Source organism: Aphelocoma coerulescens, chromosome 10, assembly GCF_041296385.1.
Source record: "Aphelocoma coerulescens isolate FSJ_1873_10779 chromosome 10, UR_Acoe_1.0, whole genome shotgun sequence".
NCBI lineage: Eukaryota > Metazoa > Chordata > Aves > Passeriformes > Corvidae > Aphelocoma > Aphelocoma coerulescens.
Window position 1 is genome coordinate 9,683,962 of NC_091024.1, and position 26,823 is coordinate 9,710,784.

General features: G+C 45.6%; 1 long non-coding RNA gene across 2 annotated transcripts; it reads left to right on the plus strand.

Moving 5' to 3' along the window:
• Positions 1 to 26,823, plus strand: LOC138116427 (uncharacterized). 2 transcript variants are annotated; one of them, XR_011154140.1, is made up of 5 exons: positions 1 to 1,237; positions 1,415 to 1,437; positions 2,676 to 2,833; positions 3,474 to 3,646; positions 25,009 to 26,823. It is a non-coding gene; the product is annotated as an uncharacterized lncRNA (long non-coding RNA). The 2 variants fall into 2 exon arrangements; XR_011154139.1 differs by lacking the exon at positions 25,009 to 26,823 and having other exon boundaries at positions 3,474 to 4,151.

Consider the following 26,823-nt stretch of genomic DNA (forward strand, 5'->3'; position numbering starts at 1 on the left):
TGTGGTCCCCTCCTGAAGCACGTTCAGAGCTGGAGCAGAGGTTAGACAGTGTGTAGGACAAGGATTGCAGCTCTCCTCTGCTCTGCTTGCAGACACGTGGTGACTGAGCTGCATAAAGACTCATGCTGTCTATATTTTATTTTGTGGGTAGTGCGGGCTGTTGGTTTTATTATTTTGTCTTTATGCAAGGCTGACAGGGAGCGTAGAACTGGTTGCTGGGCAGTGGGGATTGCAGTTGGTAATAAAGGTCTGTTTTCTCACTTCCTCTATTTTTGTCTCCGGGCAGGATGAGGCACATCAGGGGAAAATCTGACTTGAAACAGAAGCTCAATTTTTAAGTTGGAGTTAGTCCTGCTGAGAGAGGTTTGCTCACACCACAGCTGTCCATCACCTCGGGGCACAGCACTGAGGCTGCTCGTGCACCGCAGCCCTGGGGGTGCCACGTCTCTCCTGGACAGATCTGGAGGGGACATTCCAAACCCCTCATTAGTTTGCCAAGTGACATTTTGATGCCTGGGGCAGCATGTCTGCTTGATTGTCCCCTAGGTCTTGTGAACATACTGAAAAAGTGACATATGTCCTCCTGTAAGGAGGGAACGGTCTTTACCAGGCATGGAGTCAGGACTCCCGGGTCTTACACCTTTTCTTCCTCTTTCTGGCTCCTATGGAAATTCTGGGAGCACAGAGATGTCTCTGTGTGTGAGACCCTGCTGGTGGTCTGTTATTTGCAGGAGGATTTTTTGCTTGCAAGGAGAATTTTGCAATCACCAAGTGCAAACTTTTCTCTGGAAGAACTCTGGTTTCAGTACAAATCTCTGAATGTCTCCAGGTGAGTCTGTTTTCAACAAGGTCGCTGGATATCCTCACATCTGCTCAAATGAGATGAATGAATCCAGCTGAGCTGCATTTTGTGCCCTCTCCAAAATGAACTGCAGAGCTGATAAATTCTTCACCCCTTGCCCCTGCTGGCTCTGTGAATTGCAGCTTCTTCCAAAGCTGAAAAGTGCTGGAGTGCCACAGCACCACTGCAAGGGTCACTTGAGGGACAGGCTGCAACAAGCCTGAACGTGTACCAGAGCCACTGTTCAACCTGGAAGGGGGGGTGCCAGTCCCTCTACTCCAGGGACAGTGCTGGCATGTGTTTTTTTTCTTGTGACTTCAGTTGGAAGCAGTGGAGAATCAGTGCTAAGCACTGCTGGAGGCAGGAGGGGAGGACTTGTCCCCCTTGGGATTGCTGGTCAGTAGATGTTGCAGCAAGAGCCTGTAGCTGATATTAGTAGATTGTGGGTTTTGCTATATAAAAGAAGATCAGAATCTGGCCTGGGGTGAGGGTGTTTGTGCTTAGGCAGTGGGTGTGAAAGGAGAAATTCCAGAGGGTTGGGCGGCAACACGCTGGTTCTGTTCTCTTCCGTAGATGGCCTTCCGGAGACACGCTGGGTGAGTGGAAAATGTAATGAAATTCCCAGAGCCTCCTGGTGCACTACCAAGGTATTCCTGCCAGTTTTCCAGCCCAAGATGTTGGTGCAGCTGTAGGGGCCCGGTCCACAGACAGAGGTGATTGCAGATTAACCCCCACCAGAGCAGGATTACTGAGGGAGAGGTTTTCTTCACCTGGGCAATAGCCCACACTAGAGTCATGCTTATCTTTGGAGTGAAATGAGCTGAACCAAAACGTCACAGTAGATGAAGCTCTTTTCAAACTACCTTTATTTTTTAAAAGCTCACTTATTTATTCTGCTTCACAAATTGAGCAGTACAAGCAACAGTAAAAATGTGGTGCATCCCAAATTCTCCCTGTGAGGATGAGTTTCATGACCACTGCAGTCTGCACAAGGTCTTTAGATCCAAACCATCTGTGGGGCTCAGAATATCCAAACTATTCATGTTGTCTTAAAGATTTACCAGGGAGCAGGGCCTCAATGTGCCAGAATCTGTAGGAAAACAGACCTGCACCACTGATGGTCCTGGGGTCTTGTCTGAAGCTTCTATTGAATAGATTGATCATTGTCCTGCAGCATTTAGTGTTGGAAAAAGAAGCAGGGAGGGGGTTTAACAAGTGTCTCATATGGTTTGTGTTGTCTCTGCTATGCTGAACCTTTCTTTCTGCTCACACAGCGGGGGGGTTTGCTTTGCCTCTGTTTCCTTTGTGCAGATGGCAGCAATAGGTTTCGTTTCCCTCCAGCCGTCAAATTAACAGCCTTGGCGAGATTTCCTTTGCTGGCTAGTTTTGGGTGGTGCTGGAGAATTGCTCCACTCAGTACATTTCCAAGTCTGGCTTTTTAAGCCAAGCTCTATAAAAATAAACTTTTTTTTTTTGTTTATTTGTTTGAGAGAAGGGACCTTGGGAAAGCAGATACAAAATTTGCTCTGACTGTATTTTGTCCACTGAAGGAGTTGGCTTTGAGTTGCATTAGAATAGCAGATTGGCTTCTTGCACAAATCTCCCACAAGTAATGGGCTGAACTGGGAAAAGCTGGTGGGAAGAGGTACTGGAAACAATCTTCCAAGTTACAGCATCCACAGGAGGGACTAATGAAAACTCTGGCCTCATATCTCCAAACTCCACAGTGAAGCTGTTTGACCCACCCAGTTGCACTGATCAGCTTCAGAATACTGTGACATCCTGAGCTGGTGAATTTTGCAGTATGATTTTCCTCTTCTTTCCCCAATAACAGTAACCCAAACCAATCCCAAGGAGCAGTAGCAGAATGGCAGCCCCTCACCATGCTCTAGTGGCACTAGTACTAATGTTTAGCTCACAGAGAAATTAGTGATCTGAATTGCTTAGTGATCAATACCAATGCTGATGCAAGTGGATCTGAACCAGAAACAGGTGAAGGATTGACTTTTTTATTTTACAAATGTAACAACCCAACCCAGAGGAAGACAGGAGCAGAAGGTTTCCTAAACCTTTGCAGAAAGCTTGTGGGAGGGACATACACTCAAACTGAGCCAAGTGCTCCTGAGCCCTTGTGCCTTTACTACATATAAATAAACCGTGTGTATATTTATAGTAGATATAGTTTATATGCTAAGGGAACTTAGCACAAATCTGAAGTTCTTTCATTGCCTGCCTGTATGCCTTTCTAACTCAAAAAGCTCTGCTCTTGGCATCTCTCTGTAATACAGCAGCATGTGTGGGCACATCTAGGTTGGAAGCCTTGTGCATGCTCGATGCATCTTCACCTTCTGGGTTTTACTTCATGGCAGAGACTTGTGCTGTGCCAGAGACTGCAGGACCCAGGCTTTTGGCAATCTCCTCTATCTTGAGGATGTAGTTTGAAATATTCACTCATCAGGTGTTTCATTTAAACTTGGTCCTACTTGAAAAAGACCCTGTGTATCCAACATAGTGCCATGCCAGGAACAACAAAAGCTCCAGAGCCTCTGCTCAGCCTTGCATTTGTTTCTCACATGTGTTCCAGAACTGCTCTCCTCAAACCTCCTCACTGGTTGTTTTCCTCTGTTGCTAGAGCCGTATGTCTCCGAAGGAAGGACCAGCTCTGCCATTTGAACAATCCTTCTCCATCTGCTGCTCCTGCTCCTGGAGCTGTGTGTGGAGTGGCAGCGCAGTGACGCCAGGCCTGCAGACATTGCCTCAGTCTCTCTGTCACTCCTGTGTTTCCAGGGAGCCAGGCTGGGTGAGGTATGACCAACTTGCTTTTAAGTGCTGGGCTTCAGTGGTTTAAGTTTTTCAGGAATAAAACTACTTCCATCAGCAATGAGGATAAAAATTTACTGGGCATTCAGACCTGCTGTTCCTGGGGAAACAGCAGATTGCTGCTGCTGGTAGTTCCCAAATGCGGTCCTTACAAGCCTGCCTTTACCATGAGGAATAAGACCATGGACAAAATCTAGTCAGATCTACTCCATAGTTTCAGTTCTCTGTAGGCTAAACCTATGCTCTAGGTTTAATTCCTATCTCCTGCTCAGTTGGACATTTATTTCAGTGGAAACTGTAGTCTGCACAGCAGGCCTCAGATTTCAGGGGGTTATGCAAAAAGGACTCAGAGATGCCTCAGAAGTTTCCTGTCCTTATCAATGTGCAATATTAAGGGTAAAACCAGGCGCTTCTCAGAGCACTGGAGAGGCCAGAAGGTCTCCTTTGCTCTGTGTGGGGTTTTATGGATCCATAGATGTGGACTGCACTGACTGGAACACAAGTTGTTTGTTTTAATTTACAAATTAAAAATAAAACCATGTTTATTTGCACCAGTTGAGGGGTCTTTTGCTCACAGCTGTTTAAAAAGTGAGCTCTGGCTGCCAAGTAAAATAAAGTTTAATGTTACAACGTGCACTGGGAAGGGCAGAACTGGAAATTACCCTGCCAGCCGCAGGACACTGTAGGTAAGATATTTAGAAATCCATACGAAGTGCAGAACTTGGCTGTGGCTTGTGACAGATGTGGGACTGAGGTGCAGGAAGGTGTTGCAAAATGTCAGGCCCCTACAGTGAGAAACCCCATGGCTGTGAAGGTGAGGGAGCTGTGTCCTCAAGGAGGCCCTACGGAGCAGCTCTCTCTTGCCACACTCCAGCTGCCAACCCATGTCTGGCATTCCCATTATGGAAAACTGGTCAGGAGGTGGCTCGAATCCCGGGTTTCCTTTTAGTCCTCTCTTGTCAAGCTTTGTACTCTGGTGAACACTGGAAAACATGCTTGTTATGTTGGGCAGTGGTTTGCTCCTAAAAATTGATGAGGATAAAGCTCATCTCCCTGGAGTTGCTTTGTCCTCTGGCTGTGTGGATGTGTCCAGTGCCCATGAGGTCTGTGTGGGCTGGAGCTGGGCACTGCTCTCTGCCTGCAGACACCCCTAGGGCTGCAGGCAGGACACTTGTCAGGCAGGGATCTGGGGTTTTCATCTCTCTTTGAGGCCACTGAAGTGGTTTGTGGGGCCAATGGTGGCTGGTGTGGTCTCAGCTGTGTTTCATCTGACTCATTTGGTGCAGTGGAATAAATGAGCAGGGTCTAAATGTTGCTTTACTGTGGCTGAATCTGAAAGCTTGGCTATCAGTACAAGCAGTGTGGGGCTAGGTACCGTATTTATTTACAGACTTCCCTTGCCTTTAGGGGATATATATGAGAAAAAAGAGAGGAGTCAAGACAGAAGAGGCTGAGGGAGGCTGCTATGTTTGACAGCTGCAAGCAGAAGTATAAGTCAGATCTTTTGACATCCAGCAGAAAGACTCTTTCCTCTTGTTAGTGACAAGAAAACATGGAGGATTCTGGCTGAGGTAGTCTAGATCACATAGAGACAGTGTCCTCCCGAGCCCTGGGGGGCTCAGGCTGGTTGTGTTGCCTGCACTGGGTGATGAAGGTTTCCTGCAGAGCAGGTGCTGCCATTACCTGCCTCCTGTAGCACAACAAGGCATGTGCCTGTTTTGTGTTGTGCAGCCTTTTGTTGCCGGCCCTCCTCGGCTCTGGATTGCTTTGTGACCATAATTTAACAAGGCAGTTTACAATGGCTCTGACACCATTTGGGTAGATGAAGTTGGCTCAAAAAGCATCCACCCACTTGCTAAACAATGCCTCAGGCTCTGAACGCATTAAACTTGCTCTACTCTGCTGCCTACATGTAGCTTTCCAGGTGGAGTTTGTTTTTGATCTTATCCATCCCCCTTGATGGCTCGTGAGCTGGCCAACTCTCACTCCACCTCCCATCTCTCCTGTCCATAATTTGTTGTCTAATTTTTGGGAACCTACTCGTTGCAAAGTCTTGCACAAGCAGGGAATGGTCTTCACTTCAGGAAATGTCTCTGCCCATTCAGCTGGGCAGTGAGTGCAAGAGCAGGATTAAGACTTTAATAAAAAACCAAAGGTCCTCTATGTATATTTGTTGAAAAACTCTGACTCCAGTTATCTGGACTTATCTCACAGGGGTGTTAAGATGCCCTGTGTTAATGTAAATTCTATCCCTGTGGTTTTTTAAGAATTGCTGATTTGTTGCTAGATTTGACTTCCTAGAATTGCAGAGATGTGGAATTGCTGAGAAACCTTGATTTAAGTTCAGTTTGATGCGACGGAGACTCCAATTCTGAGTCGAGCTTTAAAAAACCCAGCAATCATCCCACCAACAACTACCTTCTTTTTTTAACCAGAAGCATATAATCTTCCTTGGAACTTTTCTTAAGCACCAGAAGGGTGAAGAGGTGGATGTTGTGAGCTAGAACACTTTTGGTGGCAAGGATCCTGCTTTTTTGGACTTTGCTAATGCAGATCAACGTGTGTATATGTTGAAACTCACAGGGAGCAAAGAACAAACAGCTGTCTGCCATCCTGACAGAGTTGGCTGGGAAATGGCCCAAACACAGAGAAGTCTTTAAAAAAAAAAAAAAAAAGAAGGAAAAAAGGGAGAGAGGAAAGTGTCTGTCTTCAAGTATGTTTGAAATAATGAAAAGAACCAATGTGCAAAGCGATTAAGAGATCTTTGAGGATCAAAAGCCTTGATTCAGTTTTGCCAATGGAACAAAACTTTTCATCTGTTCTTATGTGGACCTTAAAGTAGGGCAGAAGGGTGTAGTTTTTTAAATTATTTCATTTCAGGATTTACTTTGGGCAGGGGGAAAGGGTTCTTTCTGTTTGTTCTTGCTCTTGTTATTCAGTGTCCTTAACACAAAAGGCCAGCCTGGCTCTGAAATGAAGAGCAGGGTCGTTCTATGAACTGGTGGTTCATTAGTCTCCTTTTGATATGTCAGAACAGTAAGAGACCCTTTTATTTTTTTTCTCCCTTTCTAGTAATGTCTGTGTTCTTAAATCAAGACATCTTCCCTCATCATGCTGCAGTGGCTGAATCTTTTTCAGAGATTTCCTAAGTGGGTTGTACCAATAACATTCATCTCGTGCACACAGAGCAGAGTCAAGAGTTTGATGCATGAGGAAGCCAAACCCAAAGATTTTCAATGCTCTGTGCAGTAAATCCTACTCCCAGCTTTGTGTTCAATTGGAGCTGGATGCCCCCCACCAGGTTATCTCTGTGCCTGTTTTCACTGGTAGCCTCTTGCCAGCAGAACCACAGAGCAAGCCTTGGGAAGGTGGATCAGGGAGGCTCAGAAGTGCAAATTGCTGGATTCCAGCACTGCCAGCTTGGCAGCAGTGTGCTGTTTCTTGGTGAAGGGGTGGTGGAAGTAGCAGCAAAAGAAGATGAAGGGATCTGGGGCTGTAAGAGCAAAGACAAAAGATTGGGAAGGAGAGAACAAAACTCAGGAAGGTCCTTGTGTTTGGGTTTCTGCAGGGGACAGTGGAAGAGCTCCCTCTTCCTGTCCCAGCCTGCTCTAACCATTGTGGAAAAAGCCTTCCTTGCAGGCTGGAGTGTCTCCGTGGTCCTGGCATCCATAAGGTAGGGTTTTTCTTCCAGCATGGATTTGCAACCTGGAGGATCCCCAGGACAGTGTGGATTTTCTCTGCAGGTTGACCAGGGCAGCTCTGTGGCATCACACACCACCACTAATGGGGTGGGCTTCAGAGCTGAGATGCAGGTTGGGTGGGTTTAATGACAGGGGTCACCTCGGTGGTGGAAGTTGTGTGTTGGCCCTGTCTTGTTGCAAAAGAGCTGATGGGAGCAGAGAGGTTCTGTGTTCCTGTTGCCACTGCAGATATTCAGGAGCAGCATCTGGTGCCACAGGTGCTTCCTGTGACCTGGAGCTGATGTACTTCTGGTGTGTGGTTTCCTGCCCTGTCCTAACTCGGGTCGGTTGTTGGTGTGCTCTAACCTCTTCAGTGGGACAGCTGTTATAAAAGCCTGTTCTCTGCTCCAAAACCTAATTAATACAAGTCATATTTTGTCACCACATGTGCAGCAGAGCTGGCAACTCCCATTTCTGCTGTTGTGGGAACCACATCTGTGTGATACACAGACCCTGTCACGCTCTGGTGACAGACCAGTAGCATTAGTGGAAACCTGAAAACAACAACAGCAGAAGCTGAAAACTGCATATGGCAGAGCAATGTTGTGGGTTGCAGGCTGGGAAAGTTCTGCTGGTAAAAATTTCTGGCAAGGTGTGGACTGCAGAATGAATTAATCTCCTTTCTTCTTTGAGCTGCTTCTAGATTAGCTCTTTCTGCCTGATCCAGCACTCCTGTGTCCATATCCATGGCAGGAATGAAATGTCACCATTGATACAAACCTGGTGTGTAAAAGTCTATAATTACAAGCCATATTGTGAGCAATCTGATGGGTGAAAAAAATGACCTCCTATGGGCTGGTGATCTCCATCCTCTTGGCCTTGAAAGCAGGCATATATTAATTTACTGCATACATTAATCTGCTGCATACATTAATTTACTGCATAATTTTTATGCTGCTCTAACATCATCATAAGCATGTGTCATTTCGGCATATTATCCATTCTAATACAGCTGTGAGCAGCAAAATAGAGTGAAGAGAGTCTTCGTGCCTGCCTTCAGGGTTGAGGGTGGAGATTGGATTGTCCATGTATTCTGTTTTGACAGTAGCTTCTCTCTTGGTGTTCACGTAAATAGTTATTTTTAGGAAGATCATATATTCCCCAGTAATTGTTTTAAATGCATCAAAGAGCTCACTGATATAAAGCTGTGATTTATGGGTTCCCGCTACTTTTTAATAGCTGAACTTAAATCCTGGATTCACTGAAGCCATTTGGAAAATTGGGATTATTCCAAGCTGGAGCAAAGGGAGGGAGACTGGTATTTTGCCAAGATCAGCAGTGATTCATTCCTACATTCGTGCTCAGCATCCAGTGAAGGGCAGGAGCTGGGAATGCTGTAAGTAGAGCTAGCAGGAGATTATCATGTTGAAGGTGAATCTGCCCTCCTCGCTCCCTCTGCTGCTAGATAAGGTCTTTTGAATGAGAAGGACCAAATTCTGTCACGCTTTTCTTTTATTCTCTCTAAAAGCTGATTTATTCCTACCAGCTCCAAGCCAACTAACTTGCATCCTGACTCTGAGACATAGAGAGAACTGAATTTTGGCTGTTCCAAGAATGTCCCCATAGGGGTGAAGGACTGGAGAACACCTTGTGATGAATATACTTTGGAAATCCCTTACAAAGAGATATTTTAGTGACTGCTTGGAATAAAGCAATGTCTGTATCAGGTTAGGCCAGCAGGCTCTGGCAGCATGAGTAGGGGCTCTCAGGGACCTGTAAGGGGACAGGGTGGACCCAGGACTCATTGCTGGCACATTCTGTCATGCTCCAGTGGTATTTGGCCCCTGGACCAAGTGAGAGGTGATCGCAGAATAAATCAGGTTGTTGGTGGTATCATTTAGATTAGGTGATAAGTCTTGAAGTAATAGAAAAAGTGGAAACTTGCTGTGGTCTAAAGGGTTTGTTTAGCCTGAGGACATTTATGCTTTTGGTGCCTGCACCAGGGTTCAGACTCCATCTTTAGGATGTACAGCCAGACAAATGGTCAGTAATCCTGGGGTGTGAGGAATGAAAGGGGCTGTCTGTCCGTCCTTGTCTGTGCAGCTCACAGGGGCTGATCTCCAGCTGCACATCCAGTAGCCATGGCTGTGCTGATGGGGAGAGCAAAGCTTTTACAGCTGAAATACTTCTTAGTTGTGACCCTCTGGGGAACTGCCTTCCCTCAGAGGGTTCTGTACTCCTTGTCTTCAGGCCAGCTGACATTGGAGTAAAATTTCTCATCATGTTTTTGCTCTCCCAGCCCTGGGAGAGAAACACAGGGAGTTGGTAAAGTAAATGGACCAAATATCCCAGCATAGTTCAGTCCCCACAGAAAGGAAAGGATTTTGTCTTTCCTCTCTTGCAGAGCAGGGGCACAGCCAAAACTGTGTTTTCTTCTTTTCCTGACATATCATTCCCATTGCGTATTTTTGAAATGTATTAATTCTGAGAGCACTGCTGTTGTGATCAAGAGGCAAAAATAGCCAAATTTATATTTGTGGATAAAAGGCAGTAATAAACCCCCAAATTTCCAAACACATAGAGGAGCATTGACATCTAAATACCAGAAATTCTAAGCCCTTACCTTGCTAATTCATGTGGCATTTGGAGGGGCTGTGGATCTTTATTTCATGCTGGTATTTGTGGTATTTCCTGCCATTAGTATAGGAAAACCCTTGTGTGGTAAATGCCGGCTTTTTCCTCCGTTGGTGGCAGCCACTGAGACTTGAGTTCATGAAAGGCAAACCATCGTTTTCAATACTGAAGGATCTCTGAGGTACCTGGGAAGGAAAAATCTCATCGGGGTTGAATGAGGCTGTTGGCACCATGACCGCTGCCAGCTGAACCACTCCAAGCAGAGTCACATCTTGTCTCCAGATCAGGAGTCTGGGGCTCAGAATCCATTGGGTGGCTTCAAAAGCTGTATCTTGGAAATTGCACTGATAGTAATTTTATCACAACCCCTTAAAAGTGATCTGTGTGTAAAGGTTTCGGATACAAGTGTTGGCCTCGAGTCAGTGACCCAGCTTTCAGAAATTGCTGTTTTTATTGCAGATTAAACTGTAGATTGGGTCGTTTAGATTTGTAATGGAAAAATATTAGCCAATGTACTTTCCTCCCCTCCACCCTCTATCATCAGGGCATATATCAAGTTGCACTATCTGGCAGGGAGTTCCAAATGTTATTTGAGAAGAGGGAGGAATGCAAGCGATGTCAGCAGAAAACAGCTGAGTAGCGGTTAAATTTCTTTGGCCTGAACCTGCTCCACAGGGAAAAAGAAACGCAACAACTGGACTTGTTTCGTTTCACCCCAGCACAAGCCATCCTTTGGAAACAGATGATGTTTGTGAGCAGATTCTCCTCAGAAGCTGGGGTTTTGGGATGCTGCTGGGCGGGCAAATCCTGCTGCGGACGTGGCGGGGCGAGCTCGGCAGGGCCAGCTGTGTCTGGGATCGCTCGGTGAAAGCACTGAGGCACCGGCTGTTGCTGCTCCCTCGTTCATCTGAAGCCTGCAACGTTAGAGGGGCAGCTTTAGGTTGCATCTCCATGGCCTCCTGAACTTTTTATCTACATTGGCTTTAAAGATAAAAGCTTTAAGAGCTGGCTCAAGTGAACTTGCACAGAGCTGCCAAAGAGCAGTGGAGGTGCGTGCAAGGATACTGTTAGCTGAGAAGCTGGGCTGAGTTAAATGGTACCCTTAATCCCCTTGATACGGGCAGAGTCAAGTTAAAAGGTCTTCCCCACTTGGAAGGAAGGCTTTGCACGTGTAGATGCTGGTTCACTTAAGGGCAGCGCTGCCTCTGCAGCGGGAGCCCCTTCTCTGCTGGCATTTGCTTTGTTGCTGAGGGAAGAACTTGCTTCTGCAGGGGCTTCATCACAAGTGTGGAATTTCTGGTCCATGGGGGCTTTTAAAATAAACAACAATGGAGACAGCAAACAGATAGAAACAGAATGGCTGAACAGGAGAAGAACACAAAGTAAATATAGCCCTTCTTTTAATTCTGCCCATCAGTCTGCAGCGGCTTCTTTGCCTTGCACTCCCCGTTTTAGCAGGATTTTGCTAGGTATCACGTAGCAGAGATCCACATTTTGCTTCTCATCGTTACAGCTGTTGCCAGATGCAGTCCCCTGCCATGGTCCTGCTTGGGTTCTTTCTTGCCTGACTGGGGTTTAGTGCCCCTTCCCTTGCTGTATTCTTTAGTTTGTCCCATTTCCTGCCTCTGGACCGCTCTGATGGGACAGCCTGGTCTTCTCTATGATGAAAACCCAAGTGAGAAAGGGAACAGGAGATGACTTTTCTTGGCTCCCTCCCCAGCTTTGTTACAGCTTCCAGAGGGAGACTTCCAGCAAGAGCTGCACAAGAGTCCTACTTAGATACTCGAGTCAGATTCTTTCCTAGCCCCTGATCCCCAGGGCTGTCTTTAGCCCAAGCCAGTGTCTATGCTTCACAAATGTTTCATATTGAAATATTTTCCAGGTGTAGTGCCCAAATTGCATCAGGTACTTGGGCCTAATTCCCACCGCCTTTAGTACGAGTTCTGCCACTCTCATTGCAGGAAGTGTGGACAAGGTCAGTTTTGGGAGTGTTTGTAATGGAACGCAAGAGGAGCAAAACAGACCTAAGGAAGAGAGGGTTTCTGCAATCCTACTTCTGTTGCAGTCAAAGGAAACTCCCCCATTAATTTCAGTAAAAGGAGAAATAAAGTATAAACCGGGAAATCAGATGAAACTCAGAATTTGCCTGTGACTTTATTTTTCTTAGCAGTATAGAATAATTTCTTAAACTGACGAAATGTTCCTGATAGCTGAGATCTTCATTCCAGAAATAGGGTGGCTAAGTATTTTTGTATGTGGATTTAAATTCTTTAAAAAAATGAATTGTATGAATAGTTTTTCATTAGGGACTGCACAAATGACACTGATGTATTGGAACAGTATATTCAAGATCTTAAACCAAATCCTGCTCTGAATCTTTTGTCTTTGAATGTGTTTCCTCTCTTCCTCACCCCAGTTGTTGGAGCCTCTTATATATCGCCTAGAATGGCCTGGTGAAACAGATATATTTTTATTTGCATGCAAATTGGTAGGAGGCAGCTTGGCTGTAAATACTGTGCTAATCATTCCAGGTTCATCAGGACCCTAATTGGCTGCGGGATTGCCTGTAACTCTCAGTACCCTGATTCAGAGCAATAGGAATTGTTGAATCTACATAATAAAGTGAATGTGATGGAAGGTGAGCTCACACCTACTTGAGATGTGTGTTATCATTCCCATCAAGGTCAAAGACATTTTTTTTCCCTTCCAGATATACATATTCATAGAGCCTGTGCACAGCTAATGAGTCGGTAGATTAAATGGTTGTGGATTAAGAACAAACCCTACTGTTCTCCTAATTTGATTGAAAGTTACTTGGTTCATCTGATTAGAATTCTTAATTCAAACCAGCTAACACAGGCTCCTCAGCTAGCTGCAAAATCTGAGCCTGGCAGCCACGAACAGGTTAAGGTTTCACCCAGTCCCCCAAATCTCAGGGAGGCTGATGGATCTGAAGGACCACTGGAATCCCCCCTGAACTTCCACAGGGAGAGACTGACAGAGGGCAGAAGGGCTGTGCTGCCAGGGTCAGCTACCACCCAAGATCTCCAGCCAGGATTGATTTTATGTCAGATTTTTTTAATATTATAGCAGAGATATTACTTCTAGTCCCTGGTAAAGGACACACTACTTAAGATACCGAGATGAGCCTTTGCTCTTGAACTGCCATGCATTAAAATATCTCTTTTCCACACATACTGAGTTACATAATTAGCAGCCATGACTCAAAGGAGTCCTTGCCCTAAGCCCCCAGTGTCACTGCTTTTCCCTGAGGTTGGAAGCAGTTGTGCTGGTCCCAGGGCTTGGAAAGGGCTGCAGCATCACCGGGCTTGGAAAACCATGGGAGACAAATGGCCAGGTCTCACAATAGGTGTGAGTCAGTCCCTGTGCACTTAGGTGATTTGACTTCCTGTTGCTCTGCTGTCTGGGCTACTTGTTTTGGGGAACAAATCCTTATTAAAGCTTTATCTGTAACATCCTCACTTCCACCAAAGGCTCCCTGTGTGCATTATTTTCCTGCCTTGTGCTGTGCAGCACTTCCTCTGCTCCCCAGCCGCAGCTGCTCCTGCTCCAGCTGCCTGCGCCAGGACTTTTGGCACAGCTCCTTAATGAATGCTGCTCCAAGATGCTTGGCTTAACTTCATGGCACCCAGGAACATTTGTCCTTTCCCTCTAATCTCCTGAATTGCAGGAGTGTTCAGTATTTGGGCTTTAGATCCTGCCTGGCTTTATTCAGGTGTAGAAAAGGGGAGAGGAGAAGGTGCTGGAGGGTCTGCTTAAATATAAAGAAAAAAGATAATGGTTTGGGGCTGTGCTGTCCTAGTTCTTTCTTTTTTTTTTCCCTTTTTTTTTTTCTGTGTGCATGCATTTATTTTAAGTTTTCTGTTTGAAAGGGGAGAAGGGACCACAGGGTTTGACCTGTGTATTTAACAAAAAGAGAGCACTGAATGAGGGGATTTCAAGAAGTTTTCACAGGTGTTTTAAAACAGCATAAGATTCCTGTTTCCCTAATGAAAATGGGAGCAATGTGTATCCACAACAGAAATGAAACAAAGAGAACTAAGAAATGTGTTGGCATTCAAAAGAACAGGAAAGTAACACTGTTCCTGTCACTGTTAGGAGGTTAAAATCCTGCCTGGCAGCCTATAAACTATTTAAATGATCCTACAGAAATTCCACTGACTGAATCATTTTTGGGATTTATAGCTAAATCCTTCACCCCAATTGAAGACCCAATGTACTCACAGCCCTGCCGGAAAATACACCTTAATGAGGGGAAATTGTAAAACAGGACTGAAAAAAAAAAACCTCTTCAGCAGAGGTCCTTGCTGCAGTCCTCACTTCACATGGCCATTGAGATGATGGCAGCTGTGCTGCTGTGATCATATGTGACCTAGATTTTCCTCACAGTAGTCCTGTGCTCTCCCTGATCTTGTGTAGGCCTGAATGAATTGAATGGGAACATTTCTGGATGCTTTCAGAGAGCAATATCTTTTTCTCTCTCTCTCTTGTTCTTCAAACCACAGCATCTGTTCCCCTTGTGGTTTTCTCCCTTTGCTCTCACTCAGTGCTCGTGAAAGAGGACAGGGCTGGTGTAGCTTTAATTTGGGTAATGGTGGATGGGGAAATCAGGGCAGGTGTGATCCCTCCTTGGTGTCCTGTCACACAGCAGAAGGTAAAACTTGAGTCTGTGGGTTTAGCACTGAGTGTGTACAAAGGAGGGGAGGAGGGCTCTAGGGAAGGTTGAGAGGTGAGACTTGCAGCATCAGGGAGCCTGTGGTTCTGCACATGGCATCGAGAATGCGTTTAGGTACTATTCACACAAAGTTCTTCTGCCTGGGCTCAGAAATTACCCTATGCAAGCTCCTAATTCTGTGTGGGAGAAAAGCTGGAGAGGCTCAGCTCCTCAGTGCATGTCCAAGCTCTTGTTAATGCAGTTTGGCTGGATTAGATGTGGCTAGGAGGAAGCTCGTTGCATTGCAGTGCCCAGCAGAATGTCTGAGACCATCCCTGGCTCTAGTATGGGGGTCTTGGGGCCACCCTCCTCTGGACATGGCTTTTTGCTTCTCAGTTCCCAGCTCTGACACCAACACTACCTCTGCAGGTGAATAGAAATCCCTTCATTTTTAGGTCTTGGTTAAGGTACAAGGAGGAAACAAAACCAGATCTGGTTTGGTTTCCCTTGGTGGGACAGCGAGGCCTTGCATCAAAACAGGCTGAAGTCATCTGTGGGGCAGTTCCTTCCTTCCTTCCTTCCTTCCTTCCTTCCTTCCTTCCTTCCTTCCTTCCTGCCTGCCTGCCTGCCTGCCTGCCTGTTGAAATTCAAGTTTTTGGGTTAAGATGCAAAACTTTTTAAACTAAAATCAAGCAAGTAGCACTTAGAGTCCAGTGGAAACTTTTAGATACTGTTCTGGTGGGAATAAAAATAAACACTTATTCTCTTTCTCAGTTCATATGTAGAATAAATTGTAATGATCCCATCATCTGCTGTGCAGAAAGCCGTAAGGACAACTTCTCTTTGGTGCTGTCTTCAGTTACAGAACTGTTCTGACAGTGGCGAGTGAGTGTTACAGGTGGTGGGTGGGGGTTCCTTCCGAAATTTTATATAACTCCAATATTATCTGTTCCTGTGATTGACTTGACACATGAATTCAAAACAGTTGGAGCTTCTCTCCCACTCTGGTGTAGCAAACTGGATGTGAAAATGACACTTCCCCCTGGGAGCTGATAGTTTGCTGTTCCATGCATGGTGTTGGGTTCCTTTGTTCGCTGAATGTGGCACTTGGCAAGTGGTTTTTGCCACTTCAGGGTTGTCAGTTCTGTGTGCTAGAGGCCAAGATAAAGCTTCACAAAAAGCCTTTCACTCCAAACAAATCTTCTCTGTACTGCACTGACTCGATGACAAAGGAACCAGGGGCTTAGGGGTGGTTTGGATTTCTTTCCACCCCAAAGTGTGTGTGCAATCTTCCCTTGTGCTTTTATTTTAATGTGGTATTTCCTACCCTGCTGTAAACACCGGGGTGGTTTTTGTCTTGTGACTCGGCAGCGCTTTGCCACGACATTCCTTTCATAACGCGTTGCTGATAGTGCTGGATGTGCTGCTTATCAGAGGGTTTGTACCAGGAGCACATAGATAATCCCGGGAGGGGATGCATTAGCAGCAGGAGACCTGTGTGAAGCACTGTTGGGATACATTTGTGACCAAGAGGATAAAATACATGGGAGCAAGCCCGTGGAACTCTGGAGAGTTGGCGTTTCAACACAGCACGGTGAAGCAACACGTAAAGAGTGTCCTGGTCCACAGTGGGGTTATTCCATCTGTGAAGTGACCCCAGTTACTCATGGACAACATAGTGCCAAGGGTGCAGGTCTGGGGAGCAGCATCTGTCCTGAGCCCAGTGAGCCATGGACATTGGTCATTACAAACAGAAGCAGCCAAAATGTGAGAAGTCTTCGTGCCAGTGAAGCTTGCTTGGCTTTGATTTTACTTGGAGAAAACAGATCAAATTTATCATAGAGTTCACAAAGGTGCCTGAATGCTGAAATCCTCAGCAGCCATGACTTGATCCATCTCAGTGGAATTAGCTTTGCCTGTTGAAAAGCTTCATTTTTCATTGGATTTTATCCTGTTGTATTATTCCTTATGCATCAGCAACATAAGGATTCAGACATGGATTCAGAATTATTGTGCTTTCAAATTGTATGCAAATGGTCTGACTGAAGTAATAAGTTGATATTTTGGCTTGTTTTTACTGGCTTCTGTAACAAAGAATGCAAATCACAAACCACCCAAAGGTACCGGATCCTCTTCTGTGCACCAGGATTTTTCCATGCAGTTTGGCAGTTGTCTGAGGGCTCAGCTTCTAATGGGGGAGAGGGGGTGTTACATATATAAGGACAAGGCAAAAGCCATAATTCCTGGTCAGACAGGACTGAGAGGAAACTTTTCTACTGAAAGGACCTCTCCTGTGTATTGTGTCAGAACTGTCACAACCTCCAGCTGCCAGAACAACCTCTAGGGCAGTGGGATAACTATCTAAATGTAGGGAGACAGCAGTAGTAGGCAATGAATCTGCAAAATTGGAGATAAAGTACATGCAGTCCAACTGCAGAGCCAATTATAATCAATGTAGGTTGTTTTAGGGACCTTGCAGAAACCAGGATTTGACTTCACAAGATGAAATGAGAAATTTAACAGGGATGAAGAAAGGCGTTACCACGCTATTCATAACACTCCTTGTTAGAGGCTGCCAGCTTCTTCCTGCATAAACCGAAGGGAGCTACAGGTGATAGAAAAATAAATTGGTCCCTGTGGGCACAGTGATTTTGTCTGTACATGTGTATTAGAGATGAGGTCAATGTGCTATGAACTGCAGGTGAAATGGTAACAGCGGTACCTGGAAACCTGGTTTTTGTCAGAGGTGCTGGACAGCTGCTCGGAGATGGTCAGGGAATAATTTTATTCAGGCTGAGTTTAAAATAAACCTTTCCAAGAGCATAGAAATTGCTTGTTGGAAGAGTAAATGGCAGATTGTGTGAATCTTTATGAATTTCCTGTCCTCTTCTCACAGTTGTACCTTGCAATGGGGGGCCTGTCAAAGCTGCAGGGGAACTTTGTGCTACAATGAAAAATTGAATGTAGTTTCCTACAGGTCAAGCCAGCTCCTCATTGCTGGCTCATCTCCTTGTGTGCACTTTTGAAGTACTGGGTTGTATACGGTCCTGAAAAGTGTCTGCATCTTTTATCCCCCTCCCCATACAGCTTTGGCTTCAGTCTGAAGCACAGTTATGTGGGCAGGGAGAAAATGTTCTCTAAATAAATCCATCATAAACATAGTGCCTGTCCTGTAATGGTTGGGATTGGAGAATAACAAACTAATAAGTCAAAGTCTTTTATTTCTTTCCTTCTTATAGGCTTTCTTATTTCTTTCCTTCTTACGTGCTGAAGGCTTCTGAGAAGTGCCTCTGTTTCCCAGCCCTGAGCTCAAAGCAGAGATCCTCTCACAGCTTGCTTTAGTCAGGGCTGAAGAAGGAGAAATATTGCTGGGTTTGCCTGGACGCTCAGACCCAGGGTAGGTTTTGATTCTCAATTGAGCAGGTCCAAAGTTTTCCATAGCTTTTCTTGTCTAGAATAGGAATATCTAGACCAGGATGCTTCTGACCACCCCACCAAGGCTCTCCGGTCTCATTAATTGGGCTCTACACCCCCAAATTAATGACTGTGCAATGCGTTGCTGTTCCATTCATGAGATCAATGGTTGTGTTGAATTTTGGCAGTACCAGACTCTTCTTCCACTGCCTTTGAACTACTACCTGGCTTTCCCCAGTCTTTACAGAACCATCCACTTATCCTTCTGGCCAGCAACTTCTCTGATCCCTAAGGAGCTGATACATTCCCTTCAAATTGCACAACTCTCCCATCTCTCTTCATCTTCCTTCTCTTTTCCTTCTCACCATCTTTGCTCTGCACAAATTGCTCCCAGAATGGAGAAGTCGATTTTGCATAGAGGAGAGATCACATAGGACAAATCTACCAAGCTGCTGCTTCTCCCTCAGGTTGCTTCTTTCACTGTCCCTTTTCTCCCCAGGCTCTGTAGCCCAAACTCTCCCTGGCCTCCATAGACTGAGGACAGAGAGAGCAGGAAAATGTTGCCTCAGATTAATTCTATTCTCCAGCCCCTTTCTCATATCTCCACATTTTCTCTGTCTGGATTATTGCCTTTGGGGACAAAGGGGTTTTTTTGATACTGTGCAGATAATATGATGGTGGAATGCAACACTTGGTAAGTGGATCACCTGTAATCTTGTTTTCACAGCTCTTTTTCTTATGCTTACATCTTGAATGTGAGGTTTAGATTTGCACATTTTCCTTCCTCTGCAGCACAGCCACCCTGGTACAAAGCATTGGCTTTATTGTGTGTAACAGGTCCTAGAAAGTTGCTTAGATCTTTATTTCTTGGCACAAATAATGTGGCAGGAGCATTTTCAATGCTGCCCTCATAACGAAGGGAGAACTTTTCACTGGAACTCTACAATCATTTTTAGAAAATAATTTGGAGCAATAAGAGTGAGTGACAGTTCTCCCCTCAAACCTTTTCTGTTAACTGACAGAAAGGATGCCATTTGCTTCCTTTGCAAATAAAATGAACAAAATAGTGCGAGTGATACCTGAAAATACCACATAAAAAGTGCTAATAAAAGGCAGCCCTGGTATCTGTTGAGAAAGGACATCATTGTTCTTATTCAGTCTCAGCCATGATGAGAATCTCACCTTCCAGACCTGACTACACAACAGGCTATTTTGAGGAGTCTCTTTACATTGCCTGACTCTACAAGGCTTCTAAAAAATATATATTAAATGTAGGCAAAAGGATTACATTCCAAAAAAATCAGACATGTAAATGAAAGCTCCTTGAATCTTTGAAAAACCTTCCTTAATATTATATAATAAGAAATACATAACTGTGCCTATTTTTACAGTAATTTTCTTTCATTTGATGACATTCAGTAGTAAGATTTATTATTACCCGCATGGAAAGTATCCTGCCTGGGGGTGGTTGAAATAGATCTTGCAGACAAGTCATCAATCAGCTCTTGTTTATCTATTCAGAGATCAGCGATATCAGTGGCAGGAACAATTCCAACCAATTCAAGAGTATTTACTGATAATAAAAGGAAATGTTCAATGGCTTTATACTGCTTCTCTCGCCAGAGGTCACACAGCATTTTTGCAGGAGGTCTAATTTATTGAGGCTCATTTGAAGATGAGGCAGGGAGGGCTCTAAGGTGTCCAGAGCCCTTGCCCTGACACCTCTGTGGCCGTGGTTCCCTCTCTGGGAGAAGGTTTAACTTCCCTTGCAGAAGGCTTTAAGATAATACTGGTCCTCCCTATCCCCAGCGCTAATGAGTTCAGCTAAAAGGATTTAAGACTGATGCAGACAAAAAGATCTTTTACATCAGCTGAATTGCATGTAAAATGATTGTCTTACACTGCTCAGGAGTGAATTGCAGCCTCTAACTGAACTCTGCTATAATTCTAAAGCAGAAGGTCTGATATTTGTGTCCCCGATAGAGAGGTTTTTCAAAGTTTTATGACAACACTTAGAATATTTATAGGTATTGACTGCAGGGTTCAGGACAAAGATCTGTTGTCCTTGAGGCAAAATAACAACCCTGACTTTACCTAGTATTTGCCTCTTGGTGTAATCAGTCTGGAACTAACACTGCAATTGTTACCTAACCCGTCTATGACACAAGGGTTTTGTTCCTCTCACTTTTGCTTTTTTTTCTTTGTAAAATTCAGGATTTATACTTACTGAAACAAAGAGCACTTTGAATCACAACATGAAGTGTATGGTTTTTAAAAAGTTATAAAGGGGTCTTTTTTTGTTGTTTAATTTCTATGTTTTTGTCTAAGGAAATTTACTGGAACATTCATTTCTGTTTGAGAGGAAACTTGCTTTATGTGGACAATAAAGATGTTAAGATCAGGATGAATGTCTATGGGAGATAATAATAATGAATGAAAAAATGCATCAGTCCAGCACTCATATTTTCCAGGAACTGCAAGAACTCAGTTCTGGGTTATGTTTTAAATCTGAGCCCCATTGTTCCTGACTGGGTTCCGAGTCTGTTGGAAAGACTTCTCTTTGTTCCTCTGAGCTGCTCCAATGTGAAGCATTTGGACCAGTTCCATGTTTTAAGCGAGATTTTTAAGATGAACACGTATTTTCATTCTTCCAGCTTTAGAATTAGAGCAAGGCATCTTTCCCTTGTTTCCTGCTGGACATGAGCAGAGCACAGTGATACTGGCAACAGTAATTTGACCTAGGATGAGCCCGTGAGGGGACAGCCAGCAGTTATCAGTGTACGTGAGAGGTGCCAGGAGCACATTGCTCCCCTGGGGCAGGGAACATGCCTTGTGAGGCAGCACAGCCAGGGCTTCACCCCTGGCACGTGTGAGCTCTGTGCTCTGCGCTGACGTGATTTGTTCTCCCCACAGATACAAGGTGGGTGAGAACATTTTTTTCTTGTTGATGCTGTGGCACTTGGTGGCATTAATCAAATGCTTGTGGTGCCAGGGCCAGAGTTTAGTTGTGCCCTTTTGCAGGTGAATGCCCCAGCCTGGTGTCACAGAGGTGTTTTTCTTCCTCTCTTTTCTTTCTCAGTCTTTATGGAATTTTTACACAAATGGTGCTTCAGCTGTGAAGCACTGAGGGTGACCTGCCCTCAGACACTCTGGCATTTGCTCTGGTTGTGTGCAGCAGGAGCCTGGGAAGCTCTTCCCGCTCACAGGCAGGATTTGTTACTGGCTAAAGTTACTCTCCTTGTAAGATAAGTTATTTGGAAACATGGCCTCTCACCCTTTTAACACCCACCAGTTAAACTTCTTCCCTTTCAAAATGCCCACATAAGGTTTCCTGGCCCAGCCCAGCACCCACCTTGTGTCCCTGTGGCTGTGCTTGCTCTCCAGTGTCACATCATGTGTGAAACGGTCTTTCCTACCAAGAACTCCGAGAGCTCTACATTCCTGTGTCACACTGCATTTGTAAGCCCGACCCTGCTATTGACAGATTGCTGGTCTGTGAGACGGCTCTGACAATACAACCTGGCAAATATTAGCCAGGAAAATACTCAGCAGCTCGTTGCCATCAGCAAACCTGGGGTCCCTAAGAGGTCGATGTCAGCGTGCGGGTGAAGCCATCCAGCAGGATTGTGTTAGAGCTCGCACGGAGCATGAACTCCTGAGAGGGGACTTGGCACTGGCTCGTGCTCAAGGGCAATTGTTGGAGCAGCTTGTGAGCAGGCAGCTTGCCAGTGAGACAGGGCATGGCTGTGGACAGCTCACAGAGCGTGTGTGTGCACAGGGCAGGCAGGATGCACAGCTGGAAAATGGGAAAGGGATTTCTGTAAACTTCTGCTCCGAGGGGGAAGAGCACATTCAGGCAGTGCCAATCCGTGGAGGAGTAAAGAAATGATTTCTGGCAGCTAAGACAGGTTTTGGGTCTGGCTAAATCTGACAGAATGCTGTGGGGGAGAGCTGGAGATGTCATGGTTAATGAGTATGGAAATTATATCAGTAGCTTGGCCATCTAGGTTTTAAATGTTGTCAATCTATAACATGCAATACTTCAGTGTAACATTTTCTGGCTGCCTAGTTTAAGGCATAAAGACAGGCAGCCTCTCAGTAATGAGTCAGTATCTATAGAGAGCAAGCTGTTGATAGCAAAGCAGAAATCTTGGCTTCTCATCTCAGCAAGTTTAAATTAATCAAAAAAGATGGTGGGCAGGAGAAGAAGAGGGGTTGTTTTCTTTTGTTTTCACATTTTTGACACACCTGACAAACTGAATTCCCCATGATTTTTCTGCCTCCCTGCTCGGCCCACAGGAGCATTAATTCCTCTCCTCTCTGTGTACTCTGGCCCATGAGCTGTGCAGTGACCCTTTTGCTCAGCTCATCTTGGCATCCTGGAGTGCACTTAGACTCTGCACCATGAATGCTGGGAGAAGGCAAAACCTGTTTACTGTAAACACATTCTCCTCAGCACTTCAGTCCAGCAAGGGATAATTACTGAAACTCCAAGACAAAGGTGTTGTGAATCTTTTTACTGGTGGATGGAAAGGATCCTCTTCAAGTCTAATGAGTCTGTGGCTCTTGCAGACATCCAAGTGGGCCTTGCTGTCTCCAGAAGAGACAGAAAGTAACTCTGGGAAGGCAGAGTGTGGAATCTGACACTACTGTGTAATTGAGGAAAAAGAGCTATATGCATTATTTATGAGAGCAGAAGGCTGGGCTTAATGTTAACAAGTGAGAAGAAAGTGGCTTCAAAACACTGGCTTTCTGCTCTTCCCTGTAAGAAAGGCTTCTGATTTAAATTGCTTGCATTTGAGAGCAGGAGGGGAGACAGAAGTGTTATTTATACCAAGCCTTATTCCGTTTATGTGGAGCTGTACAAGATTGAGGGAGAAGCAGGGATTGCCCCGAGGAGAGCAGCCTCTGCTCACTCAGGCTGTGGCCAGGATGTGTCATACATGCTGCCCTGTAACGAGCTAATCCCAATCTGCTCCAGGCAAAAGATTTCACTGCAAGACAGAAGCAAGCAGAATTGCTACTCATTTGGCATTTCCATTGGGCAGGGACGGTTTTAAAAAGCTGAGGAATTTTCTCTGAATCACTCTATCCACTCCATGCCCTCCCTTTGCAACCACTGCCCAGTTTTGGGGTTGGATGAGTGGATTTTGTGGCTTTTGTCCTTTTATGGGTCCCCCACCAGCAGGGTCTGCCCTGTCGGGTGTTGTGGTAGGAGCTGGAACTGGCATGAGCCATCCAGCTCAGGCTGTCATAACATCTCACTGTAAAGTCACATTAATGTGCTGGGGTTTTTGGGTTTTAGCTGTTTTCTGATTATTTTCTAAAGAAACCAGGCCTGGCTAGCTAATGAAGTTTTGCCCTTCATGATGACAACGTGTGATTATTATCAGCAAAAGATATTATGTTCCAAAGAGTACGGGATGCTGAGCTGCCTTTTTTTCCTAGGAAAACACAGCGTGGGCTGAGGCAGGGCAAGTCCCTCCCTGTGGAGAGATCACCTTCATAGCTGAGCAAATTATCACCTTCATCACTGTCTGCATGGCAGTCACACCTGGAGGCAGGAGCAGGAGCTTGAACTCTTGCTGGACCTTTTTGCAGCTCAGCACATCCATTAAGGACTCCACCACAAAGGGGATAAAGGCTCTTCTGCCCACTCCACCCAGCAGATGTACACGACATTTGCTGCAAAAGATTTCACTGCTGCTACTGCAGCCCTGCTTGGGTTGGAGTCCATGCTTGGCATGTTTGTGCTGCAAATCTGGCACCCAGCACTAGTCCATGAGCTTGTATTTACAGAAGTTCCATGCTTTTATTTTCTACAGGTCCCAAAAGGTAAAAGAAAACTGCTTTCTTTCCTTTTTAAAGGTCACGAGCTTCTCCCATCCCCATTTCTGTATTACAACCAATGTCCTTTCTGTGGTATAAAATCCTGACTCCTTCCTGCTGTGATCCTGAGCAGCCAGAACTTTGTTTCTGGGCGGAAAATTAGCTCAGTGGGGTAGGATGAGAATAACTAGGCCTCTGTAAAAGTCAGGAAGCAAGAAGTGAACAGCATTGCACTGGAACTGATGGGGGAAAAGCACTCTGTTCCTTGATTTCTAACACTGGCTCATTGATTCTCCTCTTGGTTCAATCAGCAGTTACTGCTTCTCCTTAATCTGGGTTCATAACTTCTTAGTGGAGCGGGTTCTTAAGAGAAATACTCCTGAGAAATCATAACAGCAGACAGGAGGGGAAGCTGAAGAACACTAGGGTTTTGCCTGCATGCCAGAACGATGCATTGGAGCAGGGAATTGCTGTTTCTAATAGGCTTCCCTGGAAAGTCCCTTTGCAGCCAGGTTTGTGGCTGCACAGCTTGTGTGCGTGTCCACAGGGGCCAGCAGACCTCGACCTGAGTGCTGAAAACGGGTAGCACCTTTTTCTAAGGAGTAGTGCTAAATTTTCCCTGTCCCCAGGCTTCTCATAGCAAAGAAGGTAACAGCAGAAAGGACTAATGAATAAAGATGATTTTTGTAAAGGTGGGATTGGAACAGGAGAGGCTGGAGGTGAGGCACAGGGATGGGGGAGGAGGGAGGCAGCCCGTGTGGGGACTAGTGAGTCATGCATCCTCCAGCAAGTACTGACTCACTGGGAAGATGATCACTCTGCTGTTCCCTTTCTGCTAAGGCTGAGGAATAGTCAGTCGACACAACTTTATTCTGCAAACTCCCGGGTTGGAGAGTGAGGTGTAGAAGGGAGGAAACTGGAGACCATGGAACACTGAAGTGGGAGGCAGGGGTGAGCCCTGGAGCACAGCCTACAGCTGGTATTGCTGCTGAGACTCCCTGCAGCAACTGGAGGGGTGAATTCCCCATGCATGGGCTGGATGTGGAACTGTGGCTCAGCTCCTGCAGCCAGGCTGGGCACTGGAGTCTTCAATACTTGTGTTCTCTTTGCTGCAGGGCTAAGGCTCAGGTGCTGTCAGCACTGCTGCTCCCAACAAAGCACAGAAGCTCCTTGGGGCCAGACTTGGAGTGTGCCAGCTGGGACAGGTGTCACTTGGCAGAGATGTCACCTGGGAGAGTTGTCACCCCACTCCCCTGTGGACAGTTAAGTACAATCAATGGGGATGCAGTTCTGATATTTGTTATCTCCTGCCCAGCTCATTATGCTTGACAGATGAGGAGAGCCATCACTGAATCTGCATTATCTGCAGGTTTCTAAAAGAAAATACATCTTTTTACTCCTTGTGTACAGAGGAGAGTGATTCTGAATGGCTGAGGAGAGGGGACAGAGGGCCACATGGTTTCTTCCTCTCTGAGAAAAGAGGAAAGAAAATGTGTTAGAAGAATCCAAAATGACCCCAAAAGCTGATTCTCACTCACATTGTTTCCTGAGTGAAGTGCAGAGAACCCTGATCCACAAAGTGGTGCTGTCAGGATTTTTGGAGCAGTGAAAAGCTCTGAGTGTGTTTGTGCAGCCATCATCAAGGGCAGGGGCTGGAACTGCCCAGTACAGCCAGTGCCCAGACCTGGGATCAGAAACTGGGAGAGCAGTTGCAAGTCACAGCTGCAATTTTCTTTTGCTTTACAAGTTTTATGCTGGTAATGTGAAGTAATTAATGAACCAGATCAGTGCTGCAGAGGGGGAATAATTTTAATGCTCCTTTTAAAGAGGCTACTAAATCAATGGGGCAGTTTAAAACGGAGTGATAGCCTGGAGATTAGGGAGACTTTATGCGAGAAATTAGGCAGGGCTTTGAGAGTGATCGAATCTCAAGTAGGCAGGTACTTCATGAACTGCTGTGTGGGCATTTGCATGTTCAACACACACTGGCAAAGGCACAACTCGCTGAGTTTTAGGCCTGACTGGTCAGGCTGGGCTAATGTGCTCAGATGTGAAGGTCCCCAGGACTTGGAAAAGATACGGAGAGATTGTAAAGCACAAGCTACACTCCTGCTTCCCACTGTGCAGGAGCAGTATTTTTCCACTTCTGTCACAGGTCTTCTGACTACCAGGCTCATAAGCAATGTCTACATGGGCTTTTGAAGGCAAATACGAGCTTACTCTGGCTGCTGGCCAAGAGAACCAGAAGCCGTGGAGCTGCAGCTAATGTGCTACATGCCCAAATTACTGTGGCCTGCTGAGAGGCAGGATATTAGCTTGAGCTCAGGGCTTTGGCCAGCTCAGACCATGAGCGAAATAAGTTTTCCTCTGTGTGCTGAAAAGCATGGGGACAAGGATAGACAACTTGTATAAGATTCAGAAATCCATTTTTATTACCGGGTAGGGCAGGTTAGCTGAGCCCAGGAAGATCAGGCAGACACAACTCCCTGTGCACCCTGCCCTAAGCACAAAGAGCAGCACCACATGGTTGGCCTCGGAGCCAGCCAGCTCCTCCTGGCCAAGGAAAACTGCTTTGGGAGCTGGATCCAAATTCTGTGGGCCTCCAGTTGGCTCTCCCTGTTGTAGGCATACCCAGCGTTTCTCTTCTGTTTTGGATGGCAGGGACTCGCTGTGGACAGGGAGGGTTTTAATTCTGTCCTCACTGGCTCTGCGAGTTTCTGCAAGAAAATGTCTGTACAATGTGACACCTGATGGTCCCTGTTGAATTCTGAGCTCTGAAGGTGGACGGGCACCTACATGTGTCCAATTTGAACTAAGATGAAACGCTCTCTCCATTTTAAATGCATATATTATCTAGATGGATTAGCAGATTTTTTTTTTATTCCTAAAATTTTTTACTGTCTCAGTTTTGGAGCCTGCTCTGCATGAGA